This window comes from Humulus lupulus, chromosome 2 (assembly GCF_963169125.1).
Source record: "Humulus lupulus chromosome 2, drHumLupu1.1, whole genome shotgun sequence".
NCBI lineage: Eukaryota > Viridiplantae > Streptophyta > Magnoliopsida > Rosales > Cannabaceae > Humulus > Humulus lupulus.
This window is the reverse complement of record NC_084794.1, coordinates 216,512,796-216,535,379: the sequence shown is the minus strand read 5'-3', so window position 1 is coordinate 216,535,379 and position 22,584 is coordinate 216,512,796. Positions and strand designations below refer to the sequence as shown.

The following is a 22,584-nucleotide window of genomic DNA, read 5'->3' as shown; positions in this document are numbered from 1 at the left end:
TGAATATTTAGTGGTGAAGAATGGCCTCTTAAATATTTTAACCATTAACTTTATTTTCAAAATCTCCTTCTTTAATGACTTTTTGTCATTTGAATGATAAATTCAATTAATTGAGACACTCTAAATGATTTAGCTAAAGGTGATGCGGGGATCATGGATCCATGAAATCAAGCTCCAATAAGTTACCGTAAATTTATTTACGAATAATATCACTACCTTATTAACTCATTGTGACTCCACTATAAACTCAAAATTGAACTCTTGAATTCATAGAACGTATTTTGCAAACAACAAAGTGTTATCCATTGTTATGACTATTACAGTCAGTTAATCCTCTATCGATGACTTAATAACGAGTTGGGTGCAAATTACCGTCTTTCCCCTCATCAGTATTTTATCCCTAACTCCCACTAAGTTCCTTATAAGTGATGTTTCTGTGAACTTAATCAAAGAAATGAGATTTCAATCATCCAACCTTTTAAACAAACCAATTAAGGAAATCATCTTTTCACTTCTCATACAGAAGTTATAGATTTCATATCTATGAATAATACTCCCACTCAATTACACTAGTAAATCTCCAAGATGTAAGTATGGGTTAGACTGAAGGGTAAGCTGGTAATGAAAGAGTCAAAAGATTTAAATAATATAATTAGCAGAATATTACCACTCAAAATTAAGATCGACTCGACCTATAGTCAACATTGTTACATTGATTAGATTCGATAATAACTATACTTATTTATCTATCAATAATCAATATTGGTCCTAGTCCGATGTAACCAAATACATCTGATCTTTTCTGCTTGGTCAATGCCTTTGACAAGACAGCACACCCTAAATGTGTAAGTAGATCATACCGTAGATTGCCTAATCAGTGAAAATCCAATGCACTGATCTAATCTTAGGACTCGTTCTTTTGAACATATAATTACAACTATAATCCACTATGACCTAGTCAGTATAATTGTAACTATCCATATGTTCAGGATTTTATAAATGTTTGTACCAATAATCATGTAATAAAACATGCAAGCAACATGGATGTCAAACTAAATGATTTCTACTACTTTTATAGACAATATAAAATCGTGTTACATGTCCGACATGGTTTCATTAGGGCATAAAACCTATTCATTAGGGCATAAAACCTAACAAACTCTCACTTGGCCTTTTAAAACAAATGGGGCATGTTTCTCAAAACCATTCATTCTACATGCTTCACAATTATGCTCTCTACTAATATTTTTGTAAAGGGATATGAAAGATTGATTTCCAATGCTATTTTCATCACCTTGACATCACACCTTTTCCACACATCCTCGATAATGTGGTACTTTCTCTCTATATGCTTTGCTCTTTTGTGGCTTCGAGGTTCTTTCGAATTATCTATTGCCTCGTTATTTTCATTAGACAAAATTAGTGGTTTATCCATTTTTGGAATAAACCTGAGATCCATATAGAACTTCCTCAGCCAGATTATTTCCTTAGCCGCCATAGATGTCGCTATGTACTTAGCCTCCAAGGTGGATTCTGAAATGGCAGATACCCTAACGCTTCTCCAAATCACAGCTATTGAGATGGTAGACAACCTATCACTTCTCCAAATCATAGCTCCAACCCCAAGAGTAAACACCTTTTGCAGAAGTAGACTTCATGTCATCTATATCAGTCTAAAATCTGAATCTATGTAGCCTAATAGGTTCAAAGATCCACCTAAAATGACTAACATATAGTCTCTAGTCCATCAAAGATACCGACCTTCATCTATTGTTCATTTCGAATGTTTTACTGGCACTTTCTCACCACTCCCACTGGATAGCAGATCTTCGGTCATAGCACACAACATAGTATGAATTAGACTTTGCAAATGCATAAGGAATTTGTTACATCTTTTCTTTCTCTTGAGGAGTCTGTGGAGACTATTGCTTAGAAAAATAAATTCCATGTCAAGACGCTAAACATCCTTTCTCGGAATTTGTTACAGAGTAATGCCCAAGCACCCCACTTAAGTAGGTAGCTTGAGTTAGAGCCAAAATTCAATTATTTCTATCCCTGATGATCTGGATACCAAGAACACGACTTGCTACAACGAAATATGGAATTTCATTTCCAGCCAGTTCTTTATGTATGATGATTTCTTAACATTGTTTCCAATGAGTAAGATATAACTACATAAAGGATTAAGAAAACCACAATATCTTTTTCCCTAATTTGGTTAAACACAAGGCTCAACTACAAAAACCATAGGTCTTAATGTTTCCATTAAACCTTAAGTTCCATGATCAAAATCTTGTTTAAGTCCATAGATTGACCTATTCAGCTTGCCGACTTTCTAGTCCAACTAATTAAATCCTTCTGATTGAACCATGTTAATGGTCTCATCAAGATAGCCATTAAAAATGCTTCTTTGATGTCCATTTGCCTTATCTCTTAATCAAGAGTTGTAGCTATGGATAAGAGTATACTTGATGAATTTTAACATAGCTACCGGAGAAAAGGTTTTCCCGAAGTCAACTTTTCTCTCTGCCACGAGTCGAGCCTTAAATGTCTCGACCTTTCCATTAGCTCCTCTCTTCTTCTTATAGATCCACTTGCATCCATGGGCTTAAAGTCCAATGGTGCTTCTACAAGATCTCAGATAAATTTAGAGTGCTTAGACTCAATTTCCGGGTGCTTGGCTTTGAGTAAAAGATTCTTTTCAGACTTACCCATTGCCTGTTTAAAGGCCAACAAATCATTGTTACTTATGTCCCCAACCAGCTTGTGGGTTTTTCCATCCATCTCATAAGTAGCAGTTTCCAAGAAATCCTCCTACTATGACGAGGCACCATAACCTTCTATCTTGGATTAGTGGTTTCTAAATCTACCTTATTTTCATCGACTTGTGTCGGTGAGGATGGAACAATAGGTTTTCATTTTTCATCTAACACTATTTTGCTACGAGGCTTGAAATTCATAATGTAATCTTTATCCACAAAAGTAGCATTTATAAAGTCAAACACTTTCTTGCCTACTGGACCATAATACAGGCCACCCTAAGTACCTTTAAGATAGCCAACAAACAAGCAAACCACAGTTTTTTGTTCTATCTTTCCTATTTCCTCAGGACATAAGCAAGTCACCCCTAAATTCCATAATGACATAAACCAGGTTCACGACTATTCCATAATTCTAGTGGTGTATTGGAGACAACTTTGAGACAACACAACATTTAAAAAATATCGCATGCGGTCTTGGTAGTATGTCTCCATAAAAGATTTGGGTAAGAAGTCGGTAGAGTTGAATAGCTTATCATAGAACACACAATATCATAAACGTGCGATTCACGCCGCTCAGCAACACCGTTCTGTTGCGGAGTCCTTAGGGCAGTTCCTTTAGACAATTCTCCAAGTTCAATTAAATGATCTTGATTCTGATTATCCAAATATCCTCTACCCTAATTATATCGCAAGATTTTTAACATTTTACCTAACATAGTTTAGAGCCATAGTAATGAATTCTTTGAACTTCTTCACAAATTCTCAGAGTTCCTATGCTTTAGGTACTTACATGAGTCTCTACATAAATCATCAATGAATGTGGTGAAACACTCATAACCACCCATTGCTTGAACATTCATTTGTCCATAGAAATTTTAATATACCTGCCGTAGTGGTTCTATGGTCCTTTCTCTTATCACAGAGAATGGACACTTTGTCAATTTGCCATCTGGACTAGATTAATAAACAAGCAGGTCACCCTAGGTGAAATCCCTCAAAGGCCCAACCTTTGTTAGTCTTTGAATCCTATCATAGAAAATATGGCCAAAGCGAGTATGCCAAAGGTACGTCATTTATAACGTTATTGACCTTTTGCCGTTTAACGGTCCTAGATTTAGCTATCTTAAACAACTCATTATTTAGTACATATGGTTCATTTGGTTGCAATAGGTATATCACGTTTTCCATACATCCACCCCATAATTCAAATCCCTTTTTTTTTTTTAAATATGATTTTATTACTTGTGAAAGTAACTACAAATTTTTGTTGGTGTAATAAGAAAAACTGAAATTAAAATTTCCATTGAAAATCGGAATAAAATAAACATTTTCTTAAAATAATATATTTATTTCCAAAATTCATTCAAGTTTATCATTTTGCTTTGGTTTTTTATCCTTTGTGGCTTTCCTAATGCTAAAAATGTGTAAAAAAGTATATGCATGTATAGTAGATCGTGATTCAGCGATCCAAAACTGAAGAATCATCCTCTAAAGTCGCATGCATCCAAGATGAATATTTCATTACCTTGGGTTTCATATGCTTTGAATACTGGGAAATCTCTAATAACTCAACTATTTCTAAGACCTTGGACCATTAAAACTACTAGACATAGCTACTATTTTGGGAAACATACATAAGAAATAACTTTATTTAAAACTCCAAAATAAATATTATGCAAAATACAAAGTAAAATATAAAATACGGTATGGGTACCCATTGTATAATACATAAAAACATAAACCATAAACTTTAATTGTTTAAAACTAAATGCGGAATTACAAAAGAAACATAATTCAAAAGACTCAAAAATAACTTCATCCTCGATCGTCACGCAGTCCAATCAATCCATTCATCCATAACACACAAGCCAAGCTGCCATGAATCTTTCCACCTTCCATAATTATTTTCTGCATCAAGCTAAAAATAAAAGAATGAGCCTAATGCCCAGCAAGGAAAATATACTAACACATAAATCATAAATCATAAACATAGGACTTTATTAAAAACACATACTATAAAAAATATGACTATAAAAACATATAACATATAGGACTACAATATTAATAGCCATTTGTGATAAACCATCTAGGTCCTATGTCTACTAATCAAGGTAGGTTAGATCACATGGTAGTATATGATAACCCATCTAGGTCCTCTGTCTACTAATCGAGGTAGGGTAAATCATAACTCTAAACCATGAAAATGACAAGAATTCTTGGGGTTTGCTATCTAAGCAATTATAAGCCCCAAGTGACATAAAAATATTTTGGGGTTTGCTATCTAAGCAACTATAAGCCCCAAATGACTACAAGAGATATTTAAATATATAACATAGCATAAAACATATCATAACATAAACATATAAACACATAAAATCTATCCTATTTTCCTTACCAAAAACCGAGATTTTTGAGAATAAGAATGGGATTAGAACACTCCTAAAAACCAACAATAAGAATGGTGAGTTTCTAAAGAAAATAGAAGAAAAGAAAACTAAACCATCAAAGAAGAAACTTACCAAGAAGAACCTTAAGTTTTCAAGAAACTTAAACACCTAACCAAGAATCATAAATAAGAGTTAGGATCTGAAAAGAAAATAAAAGAAAACTAAAGAACCATAAACAACTAAACTTAAGGATAAGAATACCTTGAATGATCTTATGAATTGATCTAAACCTCCATACCGAAATCTCACTATATCTCACTTCCCAAGTGTTTAGAAAAGCTTAGAATGAATAAGCTTTTAACCCAAAAACCCAAGTGTTTCTCTCTATAGTAACCTTAGCAACTTGGAGGCTCTGAAGACTGCTTGAAGAATGAAGAAAATGGCTGAGTACTAGGTCCTATTTATAGAGTTCAAAGAGTGAAACTAACCTCTTTTAATTTGAATAAATAAATGAATATAAAATGAAAAAGATTTGAATTTTCATTCAACAGATGCCCAGAACTCGTTCAAAATCATTCAAAGGCAGGTCCAAGTGGTTAAGGTTGTTTTTAAATTTAAAAATCCTCAATATTCAAAAATGCAACACCAGGGGAGATATATCGCCTACCCTGGGCCATATATCGCCTAGACCACTTTCTCGAGCCTCGTTCATTTGTTCGTGCAAACTCGACGTGTTTTCTATATCTTCCGTAGACGATATATCGGCCCCTATAGCTGTAACGACCCCAATTTCACTATTAGGCTTAAGGGCCTGGAGTAGTGTGCCTGGAGGGCATGATGGGATTTGGTGTGTGTCTTTATTGAGCTTAATGCATGATTACGATTTATTGCACGTTATATGACTATTTGATTATTTGAGATGCATGACTATGTGAATTAGTATGCATGTAGACCTGATTGTCTTAGAATGAGCATGATTGTAATCTGGCCATGTTAGGGCATAACTGTGATAATTGTACTATGTGAATTGTGCCATGTGAGTGTGGTGTTATTATCAGGATGCACGCATCGAGACGGTCCTACTGAGCCAATTAGTCTAAAAGTCACAACGGGATGTTGTACCCGGCTCGGGAGGAGCCTAGGGGTACTTCGGGAATCTTATAAGTTGAGTTGAGAATGAGTGGTTAGTTATTGGTAATTGGGTAACCTGGGTAACCGTTTGTAACTGCTGTGGGTAACAAGTTTTAAGATAGAAAGTGATAGAATTGAAATAGAAGTGTAAAGACTTAAGTGCCCTTGAAGGTTTAGTTAGGGAGGATTATTAGGAAGGGGTAATTTGGTCTTTTGGCAAGGGGATTATGAAACTTTCAGCTGAGATATAGGGGGTACGGTTTGGGCATTTGGGGTCACTTGATGCTTTGATAGAAATTGAAGAGAAGAAAGAGAAGGAGAAAGAAGAGCTAGGGCAAGTAAAAAGAAAAGAAGAGGAAGGGTAGAAGGGCTGAATTGGGAGCTTAAGAGGAGATCAAGGAAGCTTGTTGGGAGGATTCTTCACTTGAGGTATGGATTTTATACACACTTAAGTTTGTTTTCTGTGTTGATTTGAGGATTTTAATGCTTGAGTTAAGCTTTTCAAGGTTTTGGTTTGAGTGGCTGAAATTAGAGATCAAAGGTGTGGATCTTGGGTGTGTTGATATTTTGATCTTGATTCTAGTGTCTATAGGTTGTTAGATTGTTCATATGAAGTTTGGAATTTAGTTTTGGGGTTGAGATATGTGTTTGGGCTGGTTTGGAGGTATTTTGGATGAAGGAATTGAAGGAGAAAAACCAAGAAATTTCGGGTTCGTAAGGGCGCGCCGCGGCCCTGTTCTTGGGCGCCGCGGCGCGAGGCTGGTTCCAGGAGGGGTGGCTCTCTGACTTGTTAAGCGCCGCGGCCCTGTAGGGCTGAGCCATGGCGCTAGGCCATTTTCTGGGCACCAAAATTTCCAATTTTGAGCTTTTGCTCCAGGGGTTCGGGGGATGTTTCCAATGAATTATTTTAGGATTTTGGGAGTCCCGAGAGTGCGGGATTGGTCCCGGGAAGTGGTTTTGGGTTGGTTAGTATTAAAAGTGTTTTATGTGTGTTGTGACTAGGATTTCGGAGAGGCTCGTGCTAGAGGACCGTGCTCGTGACCGTGGTGCATCGGAAAGCTCGGGATACAGGTAAGAAAACCGTAACACCCGAGACTAGGGCATGGCCCCACTGTGTGATTGCAGGGCATGGCCCTAGATTGTATTATGTTCAAATGTTTAACCTTAAATGAATCATGATGTGTGTGAATGATTATTTCGAATGTACTATATGTGTGATTATAATGAAATGAACGGCAAGGGCCGAGTGCGGCGTAGGTCGGGTACGGCCGTGGGGCCGAAAGTAACACTCAGCACATGGGATGCTTATAGTCAGGGTGGTACCCAAGGGATACATGAGTTATCCTCGCGGTGAGAACCGAAACCCCAGGCTTTGGTAAGGCCTCTGGGGCGGCATGGCCGTACTTGTTTATTATGATGGTTTTCCTATTTATCAGTGAATTATGCCAGCTATATGATTTGCATATGTTATGTACTATTTGGGTTTTCTTGCTGGGCTTCGGCTCACGGGTGCTCCGTGTGACAGGTAAAAGCAAGGAGTCAGTCAACCGACCATGAGTATGGAGAGCGTGGGGGCGGCGCGTACATGTTCGGCCTGCCCGACTGCTTTGGTTGGGGGCATTTTTGTATATGGCTGTATTAAACCATTCTTTTGATAGTTGATCAAGTGTTAATCTATTTTTGAGTTGTAAATATTTTGTAAACCTTATTTTGGGATCCCAGATGTTTTATACTTAACGTTTTCAATGAAATTAAACATTTTCGAAGAGTACAGCCTTAAACTCTGGTTTATTCACACTTTTGGTTTTAGAAACCACTTAGAGTCAATTAAATGCACAATTTCTGTTTTAAACTCACTTAGTAACGGCTCTAAGGTAGTAGGGCGTTACAATAGCTATGATATATCGACATACATTGATATATTAAACACGTATTTGCACTTTTTCAGCATATTTTGAATTGATAAAACAGCTTTGACTGAGTCATAATATGATCCTAACAGTTGTTGGAAGGTTTTAGAGCTTCTAGATCTTTCTTTTAATTAAACTATTCATCATAGATACTTAAATGTTTAATAAACATGATTATGACATGTGTCATGCTCTTATTAATTCTATCTAAACCTTAGGTTATAATGAATAATATTTCTATGACCAGCAATATTAATCAAACCTTATGTTATAATTAATATTTCTAAACTATAGGTTAAACTTATAAAATCCATAACTGTTGCTATGAGTTTCCAACTAAGTCCCGGCTTGAACAAAAATCTACGGAATCTAACATACTACAAACTAATACTAACTACTACTACTACTATCTAGCTAGCTAAGTAAACATTCTGGGACACTACACAATCTTGTCCCAATTCTCAGTCTCCTTGCAGTTGGAAACACTCCCCTTTAACATCTACCATTAGTGTACTTATAATCAGGCCTTGCTCCAGGATGCTTTGCAGCATTTGGTGCCTTGCCATTGGTATTATTGTTCTTTTTGTTTGAATTTCTTCCTTGTTTTCTCTTCGAAGAAGAAGCTTAAGGCAGCTTCTCCTTGAGCATGTTTGATAGTATTAGCCTTTTTTCATTTGCTCAGTCCACCCCCAACAATTCTCTTTAAAGGATTTGGTGATTGTTGCATAGGAAAAATAGGAATATCTTTTATTATCACAAACTCAATGTTTTTCATAATTAACACCATGTTGATGTTGGACAAACATTTCGTGAGGTTCTCATTGTAAAGAAATTGTTTAGATATTAGAGAGAGTATGGGGTGGGAAGCCTAAAGCTACGATTATCAACTAAGTAGAAATTAATGCATTGCTTGACAAACATTTATTCATCAAAATTTTAGAAATAGCATAACATACAAAATATTTTGAGATAAGTAAAATACTAAAACACTTATCTTCTATTTCTTAGGTACTTTAACTAGACATGAACCCATGTGTCTCGATAGCCGAGAGTCACAAATATCCACTTAGTTAAATAGAGAAACATCTCAATTAATAGAACGTCGTAGACTTTTATTAACAACCCATCCATCTGATCAAAGTAACAAAAACTCATGTGTCCCTCTAGGCGAGAGTCACAAATATTACTTACTCTAAGAGTTTGACCCACGGTTTTGATTGTTATAGACTTAATTCTTATAGTCACCGTAGGGATGAGTCTATAAAAGTTCCATCTATAACCATCTATCCTATGAAATTTAACCATGTTAAGAAGTTTAGTGAATACCTTTCGTAAGGAGACGAAATCAAAGCGTAGTGAGGCCCCACTAAACTCTAACCTTGTTAAATCAATGGTGGAGATCGAATTCAAATTTTAAAACTCATTATTAACTCTTTTAATATTTTATTCTTTTTGGAAAATATCAACTTAGGTTTTCCAAAAACCAACTTTGGTTTACCAAATTATTAAAATAATCAATAAACAAACTTAGGTTTGCCAAATTATTAAAATAATTAATAACTCAACTTAGGTTTTCCAAATTATTAAAATAATCAATAAACCATAGTTTATAATTTTCCCATTAATTCTAAAATTACCATTGAAAATTAATCAAAATAATAGGATTAATTTATTTTTAATCAATTATTAGGCTCAGCTAAAAAGAATAACCTAATACAATTAAGTCCAACTTAGGTAAATGAGCCTTAACAATTTGAGCTTGCATGAAGGAGAGTTGGGTTCAGTATATTGGACCCACTACTAAGGCTCCCTAACTTCCACACAAAGTCCAAAAAGACAGGAATTTGAACCTTCATTTTATTAATTGCTATTCAATTGATTAAGTCTAATCTAGTATTGCAAAGAAAATCAGCATTCACAAGTGGAACCACCCAAAAGAGAGGAATTTAAACTTTACATATTCAATTAGGCTCAAATAAAACCTAACATTTTATGAAAGTTTTATTTGAGTTATCCCACATTTTTCAAAATAAAAATTGGGCCATCATTACACTTATATTTAAAGTTAGAATGCAAAAAATAACATAATAATGACGCTTGATATATTAATAATTGGATGAGCCTAACATATTGCTATATGAGCATGTATTTTAAATTATGCAAATATACCACAATAATATATTATTTTGAAAAAATACCATAATTAATTAACATAGAATTCATCAGACAAAATTCAATATAATAATTAAACAAGTTGCAAAATATTAAATTAATTAAAATAGAATTTATCAAACAAAATTCAACTTTAAATAATTAATTTAAACTAGGTTGTTAAGTTGCTAGGAATGACAAGATAAAATATTTTAACCGATTTTAAAATATCAAAATATCTTTTAATAAAATTTAAAATATTTAAAATATCCAGAATTATCAAATAACCAATTTCAAATATTTTAAACAACAAAAATATCTTGAATAATCGGATAACCAATTTCAATATTTCAATGATAACAAAATAAAAAAAAATCTTAAAATATCATGATTATCATATAACCAATTCAAAATATTTTAAAAAAGCTAAAATATCAAAAGTTTAACTACACAAAATATCCAATTTTAAAAAATAATATATTTTTTTTTTGTGAAAAAGCTCGATGCGGGCCTCATGCGGGACCATTGTACGGCCTCGGGGTCCCATCAACTTTTTACTGTGTGCCCGACACACAAATTGCCCAATAAGTCCAAAAAAAAAATTAAAAAATCTGTTCAGTTTTTCAATCCTAAAACAACTAAATTATTGCTAAATTTACATAAAAAAAAATTAAACATGTACCATCCAATTAACGCCTAACATATCTATCATTTTCATACATGTTCATTTATGAAAATAAACTAGCAACCTATGACTTTGAGGTTAGTTGTGGGAAATTTCATGCATATAACAAGATCTTTATTTATTTTCATGTAATTTACATAATATCAAACAAACATGTAAAATCCTAGAACGTGCTCCTATGAAATTGATACAAAATATAGTAAAGTACAGAAACATACATGTACGCAGTGGAACTGGAACAACTATTTCCTTCAATCTCTATAACCATTGATTCCTTTCTCTAGTAGAGTATTATCAAGATATTGAACTAGATCAGCAACACAGTCTTCCTTACCAAGCCTTTGATAAACATAGAACTAGTGTGGGTTGGTTCTCAACACATGAGATAGAGATATAGAATAGAAGAAGAAGAGAGTGAGTGGCCAAGAAATGATTAGACTGTCTAGGTTTTCACTTATCAAATGAATCAACTGAGACTAACTTCATGAAAACTCTAGATATCATATTCCTTATATAGATAACTTAATGGAGTTTATTTAAATTAATAAAAAATAGGAAATTTTTAAAAAATATGGCTTTTATACCATTAATGTGCAAAAATATGGGAATTATACTTTTCTTAATTTGTATGGGAAAATTTATTAAAGAAAAAATTAAAGTATGTAAAACACAATTAGTAGCTAACTAAAATATGGAAATACCACCTTTTTTTTTTTATCGTAGTTATGTTTTCTTTGATTTTGAAGGTTTTTTTTTCAATTTTTTTTAATTATTTTTTCTTTCTTTTTTTCTTCCATTTTTTCTACTAATTTTTTCCTTCATCCTTTTTTTTTCTTTCTATTTTTCCATTCTTCTTCTTCTTCTTTTCATTTTTATTCATTTATCTATTTTTTTTTCTTTCATTTGTATTGTCTCTTTTTTTTTTTCTTCATTTTTGTGTATTTATTATTTTCTCCCTTTTTTTCCCCCTTTTTCACACATATGTTTTTTTTTATTTCTTTTTTCTTCTTCTATTTTTCCTTTTTCTTTTCCTTTTTTTTCTTTTTTTTCTACCAATTTTTTCATTCATATTTTTTTCTTTCCATTTCCATTATTTTTCTTCTTCTTATTCTTTTCATTTTTATTCATTTATCTGCTTTTTTCCCACATCATTTTTTTTGTTTTTTTCCATATTTTTTTGTTTTCTTTCCTTCTTTTTTCTTCAATTTTGTAATTATTCTTTTCTCATTCCATTTTCTTTTTCCCCCCTTTTTTTCACTCATATATTTTTACATTACATGATTATTTTATAATTTTTTTATTTATTATCTTTTATTATTGTATTTTTTTTTATAGTTTTTTCACTATATGTAAAAAAATTCAAATAAATTTTTTCAGCATTTTCTTTTTATTGTAACCCTTGTAGGAACACCAAAATTTGGAAAGAAAACTAATAAAAATTTGAAAACGTGAATGGGTAACCAATTACCCTGATGAGAACATTCAAATCTAGAAAACAAATTATATGAAGAAGATGAAAGAGAAGGGAAAGGGGGTGGATCTGATTTTTTTTCTATCTTCAGATCTGTGGTAACTGGTTACATTTCCGTTCTTTGAGTGTATATTTCTGGAGGTAACTGATTACCTTCACGTTCTTTGTGTGTATATTTTTGGGAGTAACTGGTTACCTTCACGTTCTGATGTGTGTGTATATTTCTGGGTTCTTTATGGTAACTGGTTACCTATGTTACTAAAATCATAGTTACTTCTACTTCCTTTTTTAATGAAGTGTTCTTCCTCTTTTTCCTTCAAATTTGATGTTTTTTTTCATATTTAAAATGAGTATCACATCACCCCTCTTATGGTAATTTGTTATCCCTTTTATGACAGAAAGTTACTCCTCTCAGGATAATTGGCTACCCCTCATGGTACATGTTATTTAACCTAGCTCTAGGATTTTTTTTTACATAATTCTCAAAGATCAACCAAGTAACTCGTTACTTTACCCAGGATTTTAAAAAAGAAACGTACATTCTAAAAAAAGAAAAAAATGTTTATAATTAATAAAAAATAATTTTAATCACAATTCATACTACAAAAAAATTGCAAAACACCAAAATAAAAAATTTAATATAAAATTAGTAATATAAAGATAATATAAAAAAATAAATAAGCTAAAACAATAATAATCAAATTACAAACATACCCTTCCAAATTAATAAAACTTGATTAAGAGCAAAACTATGACATAAACCAACTTTTATACAAAAATGGAAAATAAACTCATAAAAGTGAAAATTCTTAAAAAAAAAAGTCATAGATTATTATTTTATTTTTTTTATGAAAAAAGCAATATTTTTGCACACTCTATTAAAAATCTCATATAAAATGTAATTTCCTCTTCATAATAATAATAATAAAGCCTTGGGCTCCTACAAATGGACTTGGACTCAATCTCTTTGTTTTGAATTTAAATCACAATTTGAATTTAAATCACAATTGGGCATAAATTCAAAACCTTTTTATTTATTTATCTTTTAATTAATTAATTAAATCCTTATTCAAATTAACCAATTATAATTTGAAACTTGATTTAATATTATTTATTTATATTGACACCAATTTATCAATATTAATAAATTTACCCAAAGATTCTCTTTTATTATCTAAATCTCATATCTCTGTAAGATTTTCTAAAATTGACCTAGTCAACTTTAAAAATCATATTGATAATTAAATCAATTAATTGAGATATTCTATGTGATTTACTCACAGGTGATGTGGGGACCATGGATCTATGAAATCAAGCTCCAATAAGTTACAGTGAATTTTTTTATGAATAATTTTACTGCCTTATGAATTCCTCATGACTCTACTATAGACTCAGAATTGAACTCTTAAATCCAAAGCCCACAGTATAATAATCACATGGTTTACACAGTCTATCAATTATCCTACTAGAAACAAAGGTGTGTAGCACCAGAATCAATCAAACAACATAAGAGGTTCCAGCACTAGAAAGATGACATGTCATTACTGAGGGACTATAACATCCCGTGTTTTGAAAACCCGTTAGTAGTCGGTGAAGAATTATTTGAAATATTATTTTTATAAATGATATTATATGAATTTACGATGATTAGTGAATTTTATAGCTGTTGTAATGACCCGGTGATGGATCTAGCATTATGCAAAGAAAGATTGGTCTCGGACCAAGGAATAAACCTTAATGGGAGAAAAATCTCGGATTAAATAAAATAGGAAATACTATGGCATAAAAATATTAATTTTTTTGGCAACCTGGGATTTTATAGTCGAGCCAATAAGTTAAGAAATTTTTTATTGAGGTTTGAATTCTAATCAACCAGGCTTAAGAATGAGAATTTCTTGCTCGGACCACTAAGGGCATTTTGGTCAATTTGATAAAATTACCAAAATTATGTGATATGTGAAAATTTTTATTTTTAGGACACATTTAATTTAATTAATTAAGCTTGGAGATATTTAAAAGCTATAGGTAAAATTTAGGGAATTTTAGATAAGTAAAAGTACCAAAGGGCCCTTGAGTGTCTAAGGAGAGAAGTAAGGATGAGAAATGTCATAAATGTCTTTTCCAAGGGAGGAGAAAGAGAGGGGTGGGCGGCAAGAGCTATACCTAGGGCTCTCAAGAGCCTAGGAAACCTACCCTAGGAAGAATAAGAGACTTACCCACCCATTGGCTAAACCCCCAATCATTTTTAAAAAAAATTCTTTTTCCTCAAGAAAATAGCTCTCTCCATTCTCTCTCCCCATAACCGAAGCCCTAGTCTTTATCTACCCTCCATTGCTGCCATTTTCCCTCCAATAGCAAGAGCACTCTTTCCCCATTGAAGGAGGGGAGAAACTCAAGAGCACACTAAGGAAGAGTAAGTTTCGAACCCTACTCTATTTTTTCTCCCCTCTTCCTCTTCAAACCCGAAATCCTAAGGATTTATGTTGCATGCATGTGATCTAACAGCTAGGCATGACTTTGATCTTGTGTTCTAGGCTTCAAGAGAGGCTTGTATGGGTAGTACCTCAAGGAGTTAGCACTTTGGTGATCTAGTGGAAGCAAGGTAAGAAATCTTGGCAATTGCATGTTTTCTTCCTCATCTAAGTTTTCTACCCTAATCCTTTTCTTAAAAATCTGCATGTGGAGCTTGGGGCTCGGTTTTTAGAGTTTGGAGCACTAAAGGAAGGTCTTGAAGAGCTAAGGAACACATCTCCAAGCTAGGGCTTCGAAAGGTAAAATCTATGGTTGAGTTCTTTATGTTTTGTGGTGATTCTTATAGATCTACTACTATATAGGGTGTATCAATAGATTTTGAGCTTATTTTATGCTTAAGGTTGAGATTTATGTGTGGTATGATGATTTGAATGCATGCATGTAACTAGGGTTATGCTAGAAATGCTTATTGATGTTAGGCTGTGTAAAAATACATGCTGCCAAAATTTCGTGGCCTGACTTCCAACGTGTCAAATGCACTCTACTCCCTCTTTCTGTTAGAAATATTTGTGTATTTGCGTATTTATTTGTGATTACTTTTTGATAGACTTTGGAAAATTATAAAAAGGTATTTTTAAACCCAAGTTATGAATGTTTTGACATTTCGATGTAAATTTGGAAAATTTCTGGGCAGCATGCACGATCCAAACTGTTTTAACTTTTGAAAAAGTTTTACTAATCTAAAAGCTATAAAATTTGATAGAGTGTTAGATCAAAACATTTATAAGGGTAACTATAAAATTTTAGAGGAAAATGTGTTAAGGTTTAAGAGATATGATTTTTCAAAGTTTTTCCTATAATCTGGAAACAAAACATCTGGGCAACAAGCACTGGCCAGATTGATTTAAACATTTTTCTATGTTTATTATTTAAAAAATTATGAAATTTTGAAGGAAGCTAATTTAGACATGTATAAATATCTCTATAAAATTTTAGAAATAATTGGGCTAAGGTGTAGGAGAAGTGAATTTTCAAAGTTACCTTAAAATCTAGGAAAAACTTCTTGGCAGTAGGCACTGCCCAGATTTCTTTACAAATTTGAATGAGTTTTGCCATCCCAACAATTATTAAATTTTGAGGGGAATTAGTTAAGATGTGTATAAGGGCTTCTGTAAATTTTTAGAGAAAAATGTATCACGGTTTAAGAGAAATAATTTTCTAAGTTTACCCTAAAACCTAAAAGGTAGTAATTTCAAACTGTAATGAAAAATGATTTTTGGGAGGTTAGTTCCCTTAACCTAAAACAAGTTTTGACTTGAGACTTTTGCCTAGTTCCCGTCCTTATGACACAAAACACGTGAATGATAGTTTAAGGTTTTTTGCCCAAAGCTCAACTTAGGGCAAAACTTTAAAAAGGAGATTTTACCTCATAAATTAAATAGTGGAATTAAAGTTTTGGAAATGAGAAGAAATAATCATTTGTAAAGATAACTAAGGATTTGAAGACTTAACCAATCCCGAATCAGCTTGAGTTAATTTAAAAGTTGATTTTTTACCATTTTCATGTTAAGGGTCCAATTTCCCTTCTTTTAAAAAATAACGTAAAAAAGGATCCTAGGTTATGGATAAAAATGGTAGGAATGGAAGTTGGGTTTTTGTAGAATCTTTAAGAGAATGAGATAACATTGTCATATATTATTTGTAAAGGGTCAAAAAGCAGTATTTTTGTAAATGATAGAAAACAATAAACTTTCGTGAAAGGATGACAAGTTGGTATTTTTCTAAGATAGAAGTTGAGTAGAACTCCTTTTTCCAAAAACCAAAATACGAGTTATCCAATAAGAGATTTCTCTAGTTAAAGAATATTAAGATGCACGACACGGAGAACGTGTTGTGGTGAGGGCGGTTTTCTCATGATATTGTAAAGATCGAAACGAAATTCGGCCTTACACACTGTAAGGTGTATAAGAGGCTATAATATAGAGTCTCTAAGAGAACATTATTGCATGTAGCTATCATAGAATATTAGCTATAACAATATGTCATACTTTAATCCGAGTACACTGTATTAATTACAGTAATCGCGAAAAAGGAAAATGAATAGTAGTGTTAAAGATCCAACTGGGAGCTAAGGACTCCAAGTAAGTTAGCCTTTCTCTTTCTTGGATGCAACATGAATATACTAGTGTCTGCTTGTAGTAGTAGATTACACTAGTTTTTTTTGGGTCATTAAGACCAGGGTATGCTTAATGTCTACTCTTGCAATGCTTTGGCATTCTACGGCTAAATGGAGAGTAGGTTCAGGTTGAACCCAGAACCCTAACGTAAAATAGTCCTGGTTGAAGACAAGACACTGGTAATATAGTCCGGGTTAGAGCCATGGCAATGGTAATACGGTCCGGGGTGGAGCCAGGACATGGTAAAAATATAGTTCGGGTTGGAGCCAGGACAATGGTAATATAGTCCGGGTTGGAGCCAGGACATAACTGCTAGAATCAGGTTTAGGCCCGGATCTCTTGCTGTTAATTTATTGATTAGTTATGATATGTGTTATATATCATGAATGTTTTGGGATTTTCTACGTCCAGGTTATCATGATATGTGTAACATTGTTTGTTAGGTACAATCAAAGTATTTGATTATGTTTTGGCTATTGTTTGAGAATTGTATGATAGGGTTGGGATTTATCCAATACCCTAATGATCGGTAGTGATACCTACCTTAGGGAAACCCGTTACTGGGTTTAGTATATTTGTGTGCAAGGCTATTCTTACTACCTAGTTGTTTCATGTTGTAGGCACGTGCAAAAGCAAAGTCGAGCAGTGAGCGCCAGAGTCTGCTTGTGGATATGTACATGTGGCCCGACTTGGGGAGGTTTTTGATGGAACACCATTTTGAAAAGAAACGCTAGGAGCTTGCTATTTCTTTTATGACAATTGTTTTGCTTTAATTATGTAAAAGGGTAGTTGTAATTCTGTTTGCTAAAACTAAAAGTGTGCGCACACGATCTTTTAAAAGTGTTTTTATGGACTTTTGGTCAAATGAGTTAAAAGTAAAAATTTTAAATTTATGCATGATTTTGGTCTTGTATGTTTTGAGGGTTGTTATAGGGACTATCTGTTGTGGTTTTATGCCCTAATTAAATCCCAAATTCTTTGTAATCTCATTTTATTATCAATAAAACAATAGAAATCATTTTTTGACTTGGTCAATTACTTTGCTCACATGTTTTATTTTCATGATTATTTGTTTAATATAAACTTCCATTAAATCCTGAGCATATAGCTAATCTTATTTATAGTGACGTAATCACAGTGGAATATAAATATGATTATATGTTCAAAATAAGTTAGTCCTAAGATTAGTCAGTGCACATGATTTACACTGACTTGCCAATCTACGATATGATCTACTTACACATTACAGTGTTATGTTCTTTCCAGAACATTAGCAAAGTAGATAAGATCAGATGTATTTGTTACATCGGACTAGACCGATATTGACAGTTGATAAGATAAGTAAACATACTGTTATTATCTATTCTAGTCATATCATATAGTTGACCATAGGTCAATTCAATCTCAATTCTGAGTGGTTAGTATTCTAACTGATTGTATTATTTGAGTTCTTTGACTTGTTCGTTACCAGCTTACCCTACGGACTAGCCCATACTTACATCTTGGGAACTCGGTAGTATAATTGAGTGTGAGTGTTAATCATAGATATAAACATCTATAGTTTCTGATGAAGAAGTGAAATGATGGTTTCCTTTTAGTTTGGTTCAAGGTGTTAAATGATAGAGATCTCATTTCAATAATTAAATTAGTTTACTGAAATATCATTTACAAGGAACTAAGTGTTTTAAGGATAAAATACAATGAGGGGTAAAATGGTAATTTAGTCCTATCTCATTGTAGACCGTCTATAGAGGATTGAGTGACAATTATGGTTGTAACAATGGATAATTAATAGCGTATCTATATTTGTTATAGAGCGTTCTATGAATTCAAGAGTGCAATTCCGAGTCTATAGTGGAGTCACGAGGAATTAATAAGTTAGTAAATTTATTTGTTAGATTTATGATAACTTATTGGAGCTTGATTTCATAGACCCATGGTCCCCATTGTACCTTGGATAAAATCATCTAGATAGTCTCAATGAATTGATTTAATTATCAATTAGAATTATCAAAGTTGACTAGGTCAATTTTGGATAGTTTCACAGAGTTGTGTAATTTTGAGAAGAAAAGTAAAATTATGGTAGATTTATTAATTAAGATAAATTGGTATCTAAATTAATAAATAAGTTTAAATCAAGGTTAAAATTATAAATAATTAATTTGATAAAGGATTTAAATAATTATTTAATTAATTAAATCAATAGAAAATAATATAGGCATTGATTTTAAGTCCAATGGGCTTATAATCAAATGAGAAATTTCACGGGCCTATAGCCCATGATAATTTCGACCTAGGGCTTCGAAATGACTATTATTTTATTGATTTTTTAATTAAATTAAATGGCCTGATTGAGTCTATAAAAGAAGTGCTTAGAGAGAAGTCAAAACATAAGTTTAATCATTGGTTTTCTGATAGTTTTAGATTCTCTCTAAACACAAGTCATTTTCTAAGCCTCTTTGTTATTTTCTCTTCTTCTCTACATATCTATCTCATGTGTTGAGAATTGCCCACACTAGTCTAGGTGGTTCTAAGGATACATTGGAAGATTGTGAAGAAAATAGAAGATCGGTTCAGTTTCTTGATAATACTCTGCGACAGAGAGGATACAAGAGTTAGAGAAACTGAATGAATGACTCTTTAATTCCGCTGCGTATACTGTAAGTATTCTATTCTTGTTTCTCTTTGAATTCAATTTTAGAAACATGTTTTAGGCTATCTCGTATTAATTTGTTTAATATTAGATATGCATGAAAATAAATAAAGATCCTGTATAAGCTAATCTAACAACTGGCCTCAGAGCCTTTGGTAATCTTTATTTTCATGCATGAACATGTTTAAAATTGAATTATTTGATATGTTTGAATAATTGGATGCTTTTCATGTTTTTATGAAGCATATTGATTTTATGTGAATTTTAGCAATTTTTAGGTTATTTTGTTGTGTTTTCCATGCTATTAATTTTTATATATGCTTTATTTTATGTAAAACATGTTAAAAATTAATTAGAAAATAGTTTTGGTTTGAAAAATTGCTCAAAAAAAATTTTCGAAATTTTTTTGCACTGGCTCCCATGTGCGCGCGCGCCCCGTGCGCACCGCCTGCGCACACCAGCCACCAGCACGATGAACAGTAACCCGTGAACAATACCACGAGTACTATTCATCCATCTTTTTAAATAAAATAAAATAAAATAAAATTTGTAGAAATAAATTATTTATAATCAAAACCAAAAATATATTTTTTGTTTTATCATTTAATTTTTTTATTTTTAAAAAAAGATATTTTTGTTAGTTGAGATTTAAATAATTAGATATTTTCTACAAACATTCAAATTCAAATTTAAAAATAGACTAACAACTTAATTTTAACTCTTTTAATATATTAAAATATTACAATTATGATATCAGATATTTAAGATATTTTCATTTAAATTCTAGATATTTTTATTAAATCTTTATTTGAAAATATAAATATCTTTTTATTATATAGTTTTTAATATTTAAATTATTTAAAATTTGAATATTGTTAGTTAGATATTTTTATGGATATTTGAATTTGTTTGACTATTTTGAGATATTTTAGAGTTGTTATAACTATTTATATATATATATTTAAATGGTTAAAATATTAGCTAATAGTTGTAACAACACAAGATATTTTTGGAAATAGTTTAGATATTGATTTTAAAATTTAAAATTGGTTAAATTTTGAATAATATCATTTTTTTCAGCCAATTAATAAAATATTTTTTTAATAAATGGGATTTAAATTAACTTTGGTTAATTGTTGATAAATCCTATTTAAATTAAATTAATTTTTTTTTCAAATTAACCTAAAACCAAGTTGATTGTTGATAAATGAAATTTAAATTAAATATTGTTTATTGTTGTTAAATTTCATTTAAATTGACTTATTTTTTGTACAAATTTAATTAATTTGAATTTTTTGATAAATTCTAGATAATTAATTGTGGTATTTTTGCAAATGAAATAAATTGTGGTATTTTTGCATAAATTCATAAAACTGCTCATATAGTAACATGATTAGGCACATCCAATTATAACATGTCTGTTTGCACTATATGTGGTATTTTTGCAATTGGGCTTAGATGCATATAGTGGCCCATATGTTTGTAAGATATATGATATTTTGCCAAATAAAATATTCAGAAAATGATAGGTTTTATTTGGGCTCATTAGAAAATGTAATGTTTAAATTCCTCTCTTGTGGGTGATTCCACTTGTGAAGGCCCATTTTCTTTGCATGACTATAGTGGGCCTAATCAATTAATAACAATTAATAAAACGAAGGTTTAAATTCTTGTCTTTTGTACCTTGTATGGAAGATAGGGGGCCTTTGTAGTGGGAACGACATACTGGACCCAACCCTCCTCCATACAAGCCCAATTATTAAGGCCCATTTACGTTGGACTTAATTGTACAGGTTCATTATATTAGTTAAACCTAAATATTGATTAGCAACAAATTAATTCTAACTTAATTGAATTTGTTTCAATGTGACACTTTAGAATTAATAGGAAATTATAGGACTTTGGTTTTAAAATTTTTAATTTGTTTAATTTTTTTTTGGAAAACCATAGTCATTCATTTTCTAAAATAAATAATAAAAGTACTTGTTTTTTTTAATTTTATAATGAGCTTATTTGAAGAATTGTATTCGATCTCCACCGTGGTTTAACATAGTCAATAGCTTAATGGGGCCTCGAGGCGCTTTGATTCGTCCCTCTATGGAAGGTGTTCATTAGTTATTTTGATAAGGTTAGATTTCGAAAGATAGATAATTATAGGTCAAATTCTACTAGACTCACCCCTACGGTGACTACTAGGACTAAATCTATGATTATTGAAACCGTGGGTCTAGCTCATAAAATAAGAGATTTTGTTTTCTTATTTTGATCGAATAGCAGGTTGTTAATAGTGGTGTCCATTATTAAATGAGTTTACAACTCTATTTAACTAGTGGTATTTTTGACTCTCGCCAACCGGGACAAGGATATCATAGATTAGTTAAAAACCTAAAGAAATAGAGATATGATTGTTTTTGGTATTTTTTCTCATATCTTACATATTTTTTGTATATGTTGTGCTATTTCTTGAAATTTGTGTGAATAGAAGTTTAATTGAGCAAATGTGATTGATTTCTATTTTATTGATAATTTGTAGTTTTAAGCTAAGTAGTGTTTGTGTCTACTCCCATCCTTTTTCAACTTTCGATGGAAAAACTCACTGGAGAAAACTTCCTTAATTGGAAGCAGAATATCAACATAGAGTTGATTGGTGACAACTCTAATTCGTCATGATTGAGGAATCCCCAGAACGAGCACCGTGTTCGCACGTTAGTGATGGCACCATTAATGCTCGTGATGGTACCGTAAATGCTTAGATAGCACCATCTCTGCACGTTCGTGATGGCAC

General features: G+C 32.0%; 1 long non-coding RNA gene across 2 annotated transcripts; it reads left to right on the top strand.

Moving 5' to 3' along the window:
• The first annotated feature begins 14,772 nt into the window (after window positions 1-14,772).
• On the top strand, window positions 14,773-18,108 carry LOC133816526 (uncharacterized). Of its 2 annotated transcripts, none has more exons than XR_009885303.1 (3): window positions 14,773-14,910; window positions 15,032-15,268; window positions 17,767-18,108. It is a non-coding gene; the product is annotated as an uncharacterized LOC133816526 (long non-coding RNA). The 2 variants fall into 2 exon arrangements; XR_009885304.1 differs by having other exon boundaries at window positions 15,003-15,268.
• The last annotated feature ends 4,476 nt before the right edge of the window (window positions 18,109-22,584 follow it).